Source organism: Bos grunniens, chromosome 26, assembly GCF_055505025.1.
Source record: "Bos grunniens cultivar Pamir isolate PY7600 chromosome 26, Bosgru_T2T1.0, whole genome shotgun sequence".
NCBI classification, from domain to species: domain Eukaryota; kingdom Metazoa; phylum Chordata; class Mammalia; order Artiodactyla; family Bovidae; genus Bos; species Bos grunniens.
Window position 1 is genome coordinate 42,876,332 of NC_141190.1, and position 10,345 is coordinate 42,886,676.

The window sequence follows — 10,345 nt, forward strand, 5'->3', positions numbered from 1 at the left end:
ACAATGCATTAAATAGAGTTCCCTGTGCTATGCAGTATGCTCATTTTAGTTATTTATTTTATACATAGTATCAAGAGTGTGTGTATATATGTATATATATATCTCAATTCCAATCCCATAGTACCAATAGTGTATATATATTCATCCCCCCGCCTTCCTTCTCCCCCTCAAGGTACTGATTCTTTAGCCCAGACTTAGTTTTTATATTACTCCGAATATTCCCGTATTCTCATAGACCTTTATTTGCACAGTCGTTTGAAGAAGGCTGTGCTCACTTGAGAACAAAGGAGTACTAACTAATCTGAGGAGGGAAGTCACAAAACAGAAAATGTCTTTTACTTGAAACATGTCACAGACACCTTCAGAAGGGATACAGTGCTCCAAAGATTCTAGAGCATCCTTGTTGGAAAGGACCAGGGCTGTGCCTCCTATACAGCAGCCTCGTGGGATTTAAAAGATAGTTCTTGAAAAAGCATTTGGTGGTCATGGCAACGGGAAAAGGTGGATGAAAGAAGCTGTTTAACCAGCGTCTTCACTGCAGGACTTCTCAGAGCCTTTACACTGCTAAGAAGTGCGAGTCTGCAAGAGGAATAGAGAATGCAGTGTTTCTTAAAACATTTAAACATGAGAGTCTTTTATTCATTTATTTTTGTCCACACAATGAGTGGGATCTTAGTTTCCTGACCAGGGATTGAATCCACCCCCCCTGCCGTGGAAGTGTCGAGTCTTAACTGCCGGACCCCCAGGAAAGTCCCTAAACATAAGAGCCTTTTAAAATTCATGGGCTCTGCACAATCGTAACGTAGCTCAAGTCAGTACATTAGTGGCTGAGACGTGGATTTTGAAGCTACACAGCTAGAACATAGTTATCGTCTGATCTGGAAACTGGGGCCTTTCACCTTTTCTCTTGCAAATGCGTTGCAGAACAGAAATATGCAGACTTGACGAGGAATGCCTGGCTGCCAAGACCCTGGCTCTGAGCATAGGTGGTATGTGTCTCTGGCAACGACAGGAGAGCATTGGCTGGAGCCCAGAACGGCCAGGTCTAAAACGGATTTCACCAGTACATGCTCATCTCATGCTAACAGCATTCTAACAGCGTGGTGGGCCCCCGGAGAGCGTGGTCTAGTGATGTATGGCCACTGTTACGGCACCCAGTTGGCCAAATGTCTGTGATGGTGATGGACGTTCATCTGGGAGGTCATCACTATAGGCATTGGAAATGCCCCCTAATTTTAGGAACACTAAATAATTCATATTGGCCACTGAGAAAAAATTCAGGGCCAGTCTGTATTAATTTGCCCAAAGTGAATTTTGACTTATTACTGTTGTGGTTGTCTGGTGCTGTGGAACGTTAGAGGAAAACAGTGGAATGGTTTTTCGTTTGTTCTCCTGCAGGTGAGAAATTAGGAGACCCCTCGTGATGGTGCTTGTTGTCATTCAGTCGCTCAGTCGTGCCTGGCTCTTTGCAACCCCACTGACTGACTAAACTGCTGTTCAAATCAGGAAAACACCAGTGCAGAACCCAGGGTTTTTTTCTAAGTTCAGTTCAGTTCAGTCACTCAGTCGTGTCTGACTCTTTGCGACCCCATGAATCGCAGCACGCCAGGCCTCCCTGTCCATCACCAACTCCGGAGTTCACTCAGACTCACGTCCATCGAGTCAGTGATGCCATCCAGCCATCTCATCCTCTGTCGTCCCCTTCTCCTCCTGCCCCCAATCCCTCCCAGCTTCAGAGTCTTTTCCAATGAGTCAGCTCTTCTCATGAAGTGGCCAAAGTACTGGAGTTTCAGCTTTAGCATCATTCCTTCCAAAGAAATCCCAGGGCTGATCTCCTTCAGAATGGACTGGTTTGATCTCCTTGCAGTCCAAGGGACTCTCAAGAGTCTTCTCCAATGCCACAGTTCAAAAGCATCAATTCTTCGGCGCTCAGCCTTCTTCATAGCCCAACTCTCACATCCATACATGACCACAGGAAAAACCATAGCCTTGACTAGATGGACCTTTGTTGGCAAAGTAATGTCTCTGCTTTTGAATATGCTATCTAGTTTGGTCATAACTTTCCTTCCAAGGAGTAAGCATCTTTTAATTTCATGGCTGCAGTCACCACCTGCAGTGATTTTGTAGCCCAGAAAAATAAAGTCTGACACTGTTTTCACTGTTTCCCCATCTATTTCCCATGAAGTGGTGGGACCAGATGCCATGATCTTCGTTTTCTGAATGTTGAACTTTAAGCCAACTTTTTCACTCTCCACTTTCACTTTCATCAAGTGGCTTTTTAGTTCCTCTTCACTTTCTGCCATAAGGGTGGTGTCATCTACATATCTGAGGTTATTGATATTTCTCCCGGCAATCTGGATTCCAGCTTGTGTTTCTTCCAGTCCAGAGTTTCTCATGATGTACTCTGCATATAAGTTAAATAAGCAGGATGACAATATAAGGCCTTGACTTACTCCTTTTCCTATTTGGAACCAGTCTGTTGTTCCATGTCCAAGACAAAAGAAAAGATTAAAATTTTTGAGTCAGTATTTCTCAAAGTACTACTTATATTTATGCATATATGTGTATGCAGTTCATTGGTGGTGTCCTAAGATGGTTATTTGAATATTTCTTTAGAGTTTCTAGATAGAGAGGCCAGAAAGGCCATTAGAGTTGGGAAAGTTCCAGTTTAGTTGCCCTGATGCCATTCCCTAACAGTTTTCAGGAGTGGATCTGAATCAGTTGGCCAGAACACCCATCATAAAAGGGCCAAGAAAACGAGGACCATCTTGGGGGTCCACCTGGAAGTCAGAAGCCTTATATGGAATAGGAGCAACCTATGGCTGGATAGTGCTGAAGAATTGATGCTTTCGAATTGTGGTGCTGGAGAAGACTCGAGAGCTCCTTGAACAGCAAGGAGATCAAACTAGTCAATCCTAAAAGAAATCAACTCTGAATATTCACTGAAAGGACTGATGCTGAAGCTGAAAATCCAGCAGTTTGGCCACCTGATGTGAAGAGCCGACTCACTGGAAAAGATCCTGATGCTGGGAAAGACTGAAGGCAAAAGAAGAAGAAGGCGGCACAGGGTGAGATGGTTGGATGTCATCACTGACTCATGGACATGAATCTGAGCAAACTCTGGGAGATAGTGAAGGACAGGGAAGCCGGGCGTGCTGCAGTCCATGGGGTCACAAAGAATCAGACATGACTGAGCAACTAAACAATGGCTGGATAAGTACATCTTAGATGCTGTTGTGGGTCCCTGTAGAGGCAACCAGGATATACAGTGAAAACAGCTACGATAAGATAACAACTACAACAATAACAACTAACAAGAAAGAGGCTCTTTCTCTGTGGCCCCACGCAGTCAGTACTGGGCACTTTCTATGGAGAGAACTTGGCCTTTGGAACAGGGGGAGCTGGGCTCATATTTCAGCTCTGCTCCTCCTATCAACACATTCACTGGCAAACCACCCAACTTCTCTGAGCCTCAGTTTGTTCCTCCACAAATGGAGATTAAAATTTTCCTTGTAAGTTTATTGTCAAATATAAGTCCATGCATGTGAGACCAAGACATGTCCCAAGCTCATCCCAGAGCACCTGGCACAGAGCAGGTGCCTACTAGGGACTTTTCTTCTCTATGGGGAGACTCTACGAGGGCTGATTCTCAATGTCAAATGGAGCTCAGTTTGTGCATGTTGCAAGATTCCACCCCTGAATGTGCCTGGACTCAGAGCTTGGATCAGCTTTGGCAGCATGGTTTGGCCTGAGCTTGATACGCTGCAGCTGTAGCACCAGGGGGTCTGGGTTGGTGGGTTTTGTTCAGTCCAGTCCAACCTGAGCCAGTGTGGAGGGCCGGCACCCCCACTGGGTATGGGGGACTTGGGGGTGAATCAGCTACGTGGTCCTTGGGTGATGTTGATGGATCTGGCAAGACTCTCTCCTTTGGTTCTGGCCTTGAGACCTCTAGAAGACTGAGGCTGAAGTGTGGACTTGTATCTACAAGAAGAGGGGCACCGATTGTCTGGATCATTGAAACAAAAGTAGATTTTTTTTTTCTTCTTCTTCTTTTTTTGGGTCCTGAATAGTCCAAGTCACTGGGGCTGTTCTCCCTGCTCTCAGAGAAGGGACCACCAGAAGCTCATCTGAGTAGCCTTTTGTTCACCAAGGGCCCAGCTCCTGTGCCTTATTAGGGCAATAAACAGAGATGGTGTATCATAGAGGCTCTTGTCCCCCTGCCAGCGCTAAATCATTCTAGTAGCTGCTTGATGGGGTAAAGCAATTACGATGCATTTTTCATTCAATCAACTGAATCAATTAATTGCTTTACTCACATAGGAACAACAAAAAACAAATCCCAAAGCCTTCTTGTGAAACACTAAGCATGCTCGAACAGCTGCTTTTAAATCCAACATTTACATGAAATTATCTTCTTATATAATTAACAGCTACCAGTTAATAAACATGCCTCAGATAAAAGAGTAGCCCTATAAATGAACAAAATGAAAAAGCGCCATTTAGCATGCTAAAGGTAATAGGAGCAAGTAGGCTCCATCAGGGCTGGGAGAGGTTTCCGGAAGAGCTGTTCTCAGAGGCCATGTGGACTGTTGAAAATTGAGAGAAAGAGGAAGAGGAAGCCTAGCATTTAAAAATCTCTTGGATGAAGAATATAGTGCCTTCCTTGAGAGACGGGGTGGGGGGATGTTCCCTGAGAAGAGTACCTCATCTGTTGGTAAGATATTTTGTTCCCCCCAAATAGGAAAAGGTCAAAAAGGGTTTCTCGGAGTGCCCACAGAAAGGGAACGTGAAGAGTGACGGTGAAGCAGAGGGCCCTCGCTAAGCAGTCCTTTGGTGAGGCTAGTCAATTACACCCTGAGAACTGCTGCAGGATCTGAAATGAAAGGGCCAACATTACTTCTTGGGAGATTTTTGCAAACGAGCCCGTCAAGAGAGCAAGGCCACTGCTGCTATGGAGATTTTACCCAAGGGGATCCTGCAAAGTGGGAGGCAAACCATTCCACCTCTGAAATGCAATATTTATACCTTCATCAGGCGAAGGCTCCCGACCCTTCTTTTTCACTGTTAAGGGAAAAAGGATATATATTAACATTAAAATGAAATCTCTCTCTTAATGAAGAGGGGAACTCTCAAACACCAAAATGGAACCCGAGATGGGGCACCCCATCTGGGTATTTTGAAGACGGTGCTTCCTCTGCTACCAACAGGACCTGGCAGAATATTCTAGATACTTGGCAGGAAACTGGCTTTGTTTCAGATTAGGATGAAGTTGACTGGTGACTCCGATGATAAAGAATCTGCCTGTGATGCAGGAGACCCGTGTTCAATCCCCTGGGGTCAGGGAGATTCCCTGGAGAAAGCAATGGCAACCCACTTTGGAATTCTTGCCTGGAGAATTCCATGGACAGAGGAGCCTGGTGGGCCACGGTCCATCGGGTCGCAAAGAGTCAGACGTGACTGAGTGACTTCACTTTCACTTTCTGGTGTGGTTATACTTCAGGCCCTCGTCTTATCCCAATAATTCAGGGGCTGTGGGCAGAATGGCAGGCCCCCCTTGCAAACTTGAGAGACGAAATCGCATGAGTCACAGGAACCCCTGCTTAGTGGGGCCTGGTCCAGCAGCCCCGTTTTGGGAGGAAGTGTCTTCCAACACCGAGAATGATGTCCAGGCTCCGGGTGTCACACAGACACGGTGACTGCTTAGGGACTCTGCTCCCCAGGCCCTAAGGACAGGGCCCTACCCCCCAGATCCAGAGCAGAACTGCCTTCCCACTGCAGTGCAGGAAGTGAAAATGGAAGTGTTACTTGCTGAGTTGTGTCTGACTCTTTGCGACCCTATGGACTATGGCCCGCCAGGCTCCTCTGTCCATGGGATCTTTTGGGCAAGAATACTGGAGTGGGTAGCCATTCCCTTCTCCAGGGGATCTTCCTGACCTAGGTATTGAACCTGGGTGTCCTGCATTGCAGGTGGATTCTTCACCGTCTGAGCCATGAGGGAAAGCTTCCTTCTAAAGAAGTCATGCTCTCCCTTTCCTGTGGGGAAAAAATGACCATAGTAGGGAGGGAGGTGGTCCCCAACCTTGTACCCAGCTGTGAGCTCCCGAGATAGGAGTCCCTCGTTTTCATAGTGTGATTAAACGAGAAAATGGAAGGCAAAGTGCTCGGGGAAACTTCCTGGACCACCACAGTGGAACGTAATTAGTGTCATCATTTCCTGTTGGCAACGCAAACTTCCACAGGTGATGCGCCTGATGCCGCTGTGAAGACGGTCGCTTCCCTGGTTACGTCAGCAGCTTTGTTTCTCCAGAACCAGCTGGAAATGGAGGGTGGGATCTTTCTGCTCACCTTCGAGGCTTTATGTAAAGATGTGCACATGTGTTCTCCTGCCAAACACGGCCTTGGGATCCAGGGCAAACCACGGCTCTACCATCTGCTCTGTGGAGACTATATTATAATAGCTTCCCCCGAGTGCTTCCTATGTATTTGGCACAGAGCTGAGCATTTTAACACCTATGATGGTATCCTTACAACAGGCTCATGAGGGTAATTACTATTATCATCTCTACTATCTACAGGTGAAGAAACTGAGGCTCAGAGACATTGAGCAATTTGCCTGGGGTCACACAGCTAGGAAATGAGCTGGGATTCACACCTTTCAGAATACAAATATATAACCCTGTGTTAGGTAGTTATACTACCTAATCGTTGTAACAAAATTTAAAATATAGGATTACCTTATACTTGTATGTTTCACTTCGGCAAATCCTCTGATCACTGTTGGATTCCAGGACTTATGCAGGAGGAACACACAGGAAAAGCCAGGTTTGGTCGTGGCATTTGAGAGGTGGTCACTGGAATGGAGGAGTCAGGGGTGTAAAGGAAAGATTATACCACAGAGTGGTGGGTGGGGTGGGGTGGGGGGAAGCCTAGAGGGTTGGAAGCTCAGAGGGAAAGCGGTGGCTGGTGAGAGAGTGACTGTGTGTAGGAGGGTGAATGTGGCTGGGTGAGGGAAGGCAGTAAGAAAGAGGGTGCATTTAAAACTGGTCCTGAAGGGATGGAAAGGGGACTTCTTTCCCATCAGAGGAGGGATGGGTATGTATTTAAAGTGGAGACAGAGAACCATGCAAGCCGTTGAGACATCTGTGGAAGGAAAAGAAGTTCTGAGGTCCCGGAGCACTGGTGGGGTAGAAACCAGCAGGAAGGATGGACAGCAGGTGGGGTCTTGGGAGAGGCAGAGATTCCTTAATAAGCACTCATCAAAAGGGGGAAACTGACATGTGGACTGTATTAAGGCAGAAAACTGGTCTTAGCTCAGGCTCTATTACAAATACCATAGGCTGGGTGGCTTAAAAGCCAGACATTTATTTCCCACAGTTCTGGATGGCATCTATGCTCACTGCTATACTGCCAACACTATTTCCCACAGTTCTGGGAGCTGGAAGTCTAAGATCAAGGTGAGGGCAGGTCTGGTGTCTGCTGGGCACTGGCTCCTTGGTTCATAGATGGCTATTGTCTCTCTGTGTCCCCTCAGGGTGGGAAGAGATTCTCTCTCTCTTGTCTCTTCTCTAAGGCACTAAATCCACATTATGACCAGATTGCCTCCAAAGGCCCCACCTCCTAATGCTGTCACATTGAGAGTTAGGGCATCAATGGATGAATTTAGGGGGCTAGAGTCAGTCCACTGAAGGCAAAAGGAGAAGTGGGTAGCAGAGAATGAGATGGTTACATAGCATCACTGACTCAACGGACAGGAATCTGAGTAAACTCTGGGAGAGAGTGAAGGCAGGGGAGCCTGGTGTGCTGCAGTCCATGGGGTCGCAAAGAGTCAGACACGACTTAGCAACTGGACAACAACAAGTTCAGTCCATAGCAGACTTTATATTTATCAGAAGACCCTCTAAAATGAGTGAAAAAGCAAGCCCCTAGCAGGGCCGAAATCTAAAAGATTTCGGAAAGTCCCAGGAGCTGATGGGGATGGGAGAACTCTCCTATTCTGCTGGTGCACGCGTAGCTGGTACCACCACTTCAGAATGTGGCCCAGCTGTATCTTCTAAAGCTGAAGACGCTCCATGCCCAGCACACCTGCTCCTGCTCCTGCAGTGGTGCCGTGTGCAAAGAGGAACACAGAGGAGGGTATTCTGAGCTGCCTTTGTCATAATAACCTCAGACCAGGTTGCTCCCAGATGCTCATCTACTGTAGAAAAGATGAATATGTTGTGGTTTCCCCACACGATGGAATACTCTACACAGTGCAGAGGCATCATCTACCATGACGTGCAACACTGTGGACGAATCTCAAAACTGATGCACACAGAAGCCCGGCTCGGAAGAGAGCACAGGGTATGAGCCCATTTATATAAATGGCAAGAGCAGGCAAAACTACGCAGTGCCTTTAGAAGTCGGGAGGGCACATCTTCTTGGGGAGGGGATGGTGGCTGGAAGGGGACCCCAGGGGATTTGGGGGGGCTGGGAAAATTCTATTTCTCTATCTGGGTGCTAATTGCATAGATATGTTCTGTTTGTGGAAATGTTGAACACTTGTGATGTGTGCTCTTTCCTCGCCTCTTGCAGCCTCTGGTGGCCCCAGCATTCCCTGGCTTGTGGCCACATCACTTCATTCTCTGCCTGTCTTTATACAGCCTTCTCCTCTCCCTCTGTGTGTCTCTCCAAAGGGAAATTGTCATTGCATTTAGGACCCACTTGAATAATTCAGAATGATCTCACCTTAAGATACTTAACATCTACAAAGACCCCTTTTCCAATGAAGGTTGAGTTCACAAGTTCCAAGTGTCACATGGCCACTTTTTAGTCACTGAAAGGTTGTGTGCCAGTCCAGTGGGCTGAACGCTGGCCCCCAAAATGGCCATGTCCTGACCCTTGGAACTTGTGAACTCAACATTCGTTGGAAAAAGGGTCTTTGCAGATATGATTAAATGTCTTAAAGGTGAGATCATCCTGGATTATTCAGGTGGGTTCTAAACGCAGTGACAAATGTCTTTCAGAGAGATACAAGAAGTAAAGACAGCTTAGTCCTTTACTGCTTGAGAAGCACGACTTGAGAAAGTATCAATTTCTTTTTAAAATCTGATTTTCCTCTTTGATCAAAGGTAAGGGGGTGGAAGGTAAGAAAGTGGCCAGGACCTCTCCTGTTTGTTCACCTGGACGGTGCGAGGCATGTGGCAGAGTAAGGACTCGGTCAATGTTGTTTTTTAATTTATTCCTTAACTTCAACTTTACTGACGTATAATCAACATAGAGTAAGAATACAGATTATAAATACATTCATCGATAGTTTTTGACGAATGTAAACAGTCGTGTAACCAACCTGTTACTGAGCATTTACATTACCCCACCTCCTGTGCCACTTAAACACTGATCTGATTTCTTAGCATGGATTAATTTCCCCTGTTCCTGGATGAGCATCATAATAAAGGAAACCATACATTTTGTACACTTGCTGGCTTCTTTCATTTAGTATAATGTTTTTGTGATTCATTTATGTTTTTGCTCAGCACTTTGGACTGTTGCTGAATAGTATTTCTTTGAATGGCTATAGCATGGTTTATCAGTGCTCTTATTGATCTACCTTTTGGTTATTTCTAGTTTTTGCTAATATGAATCAAGCAAGTCTTTGCGTGGATATATGACTTTATTTCTCGTGGGTGATTGGACAGCAAGGAGATAAAACCAGTCAATCCTAAAGGAAACCAACCCTGAATATTCATTGGAAGGACTGATGCTGAAGCTGAAGCTCCAGTACTTTGGCCACCTGATGTGAAGAGGTGACTCATTGGAAAAGACCCCAGTGCTGGGAACAGTTGAGAGCAGAGAGAGAAGAAGGCGACAGAGGATGAGATGGTTGGATGGCATCACTGACTCAATGCACAAAAATTTAGCAAAATCTGGGAGATAGTGAAGGAGGGAAGCCTGGCATTCTCCAGTTCTTGGGGTTGCAAGAGTTGGACATGACTTGGCAACTGAACAACAATAGCAATGCTTTTATTTCTCTTGGGTAAATGCCTGGGTTGTTAAGTATATGATTGTAAATGATAATTCCAAAGTGGTTTTGTCAGTTGCTTCACATTGTTGCCAATATTTGGTATTATCCGTCTTTCATTTTAGTCATTCAAGTGCTTAAAAAGTGGTGTCTCATGTGGTTTTAATTTGCATGTCACTGACAGCTAAAGATATTAAATACCATTCCATGTGGTTGTTGGCCACTCGTATGTCTTCTTTTGTGTCTGTTCAAGTCTTCTGTCCATTATATTTCTGTATTAGTCATTTTTCTTGATTGATTGATTTGTCTTATTACTGAGTTGTAAGAGCTCTTTATTTATTCTGGATG

The 10,345-nt window shown here is 45.7% G+C and overlaps 1 long non-coding RNA gene across 1 annotated transcript; it reads right to left on the bottom strand.

Annotated features, from left to right (window-relative positions):
- Window positions 1-226: 226 nt before the first annotated feature.
- On the bottom strand, window positions 227-7,222 carry LOC147344485 (uncharacterized). The gene is made up of 3 exons (XR_015155457.1): window positions 7,121-7,222; window positions 6,735-6,851; window positions 227-579 (listed from the first exon to the last, which is right to left on the bottom strand). It is a non-coding gene; the product is annotated as an uncharacterized LOC147344485 (long non-coding RNA).
- Between the last annotated feature and the right edge of the window lie 3,123 nt (window positions 7,223-10,345).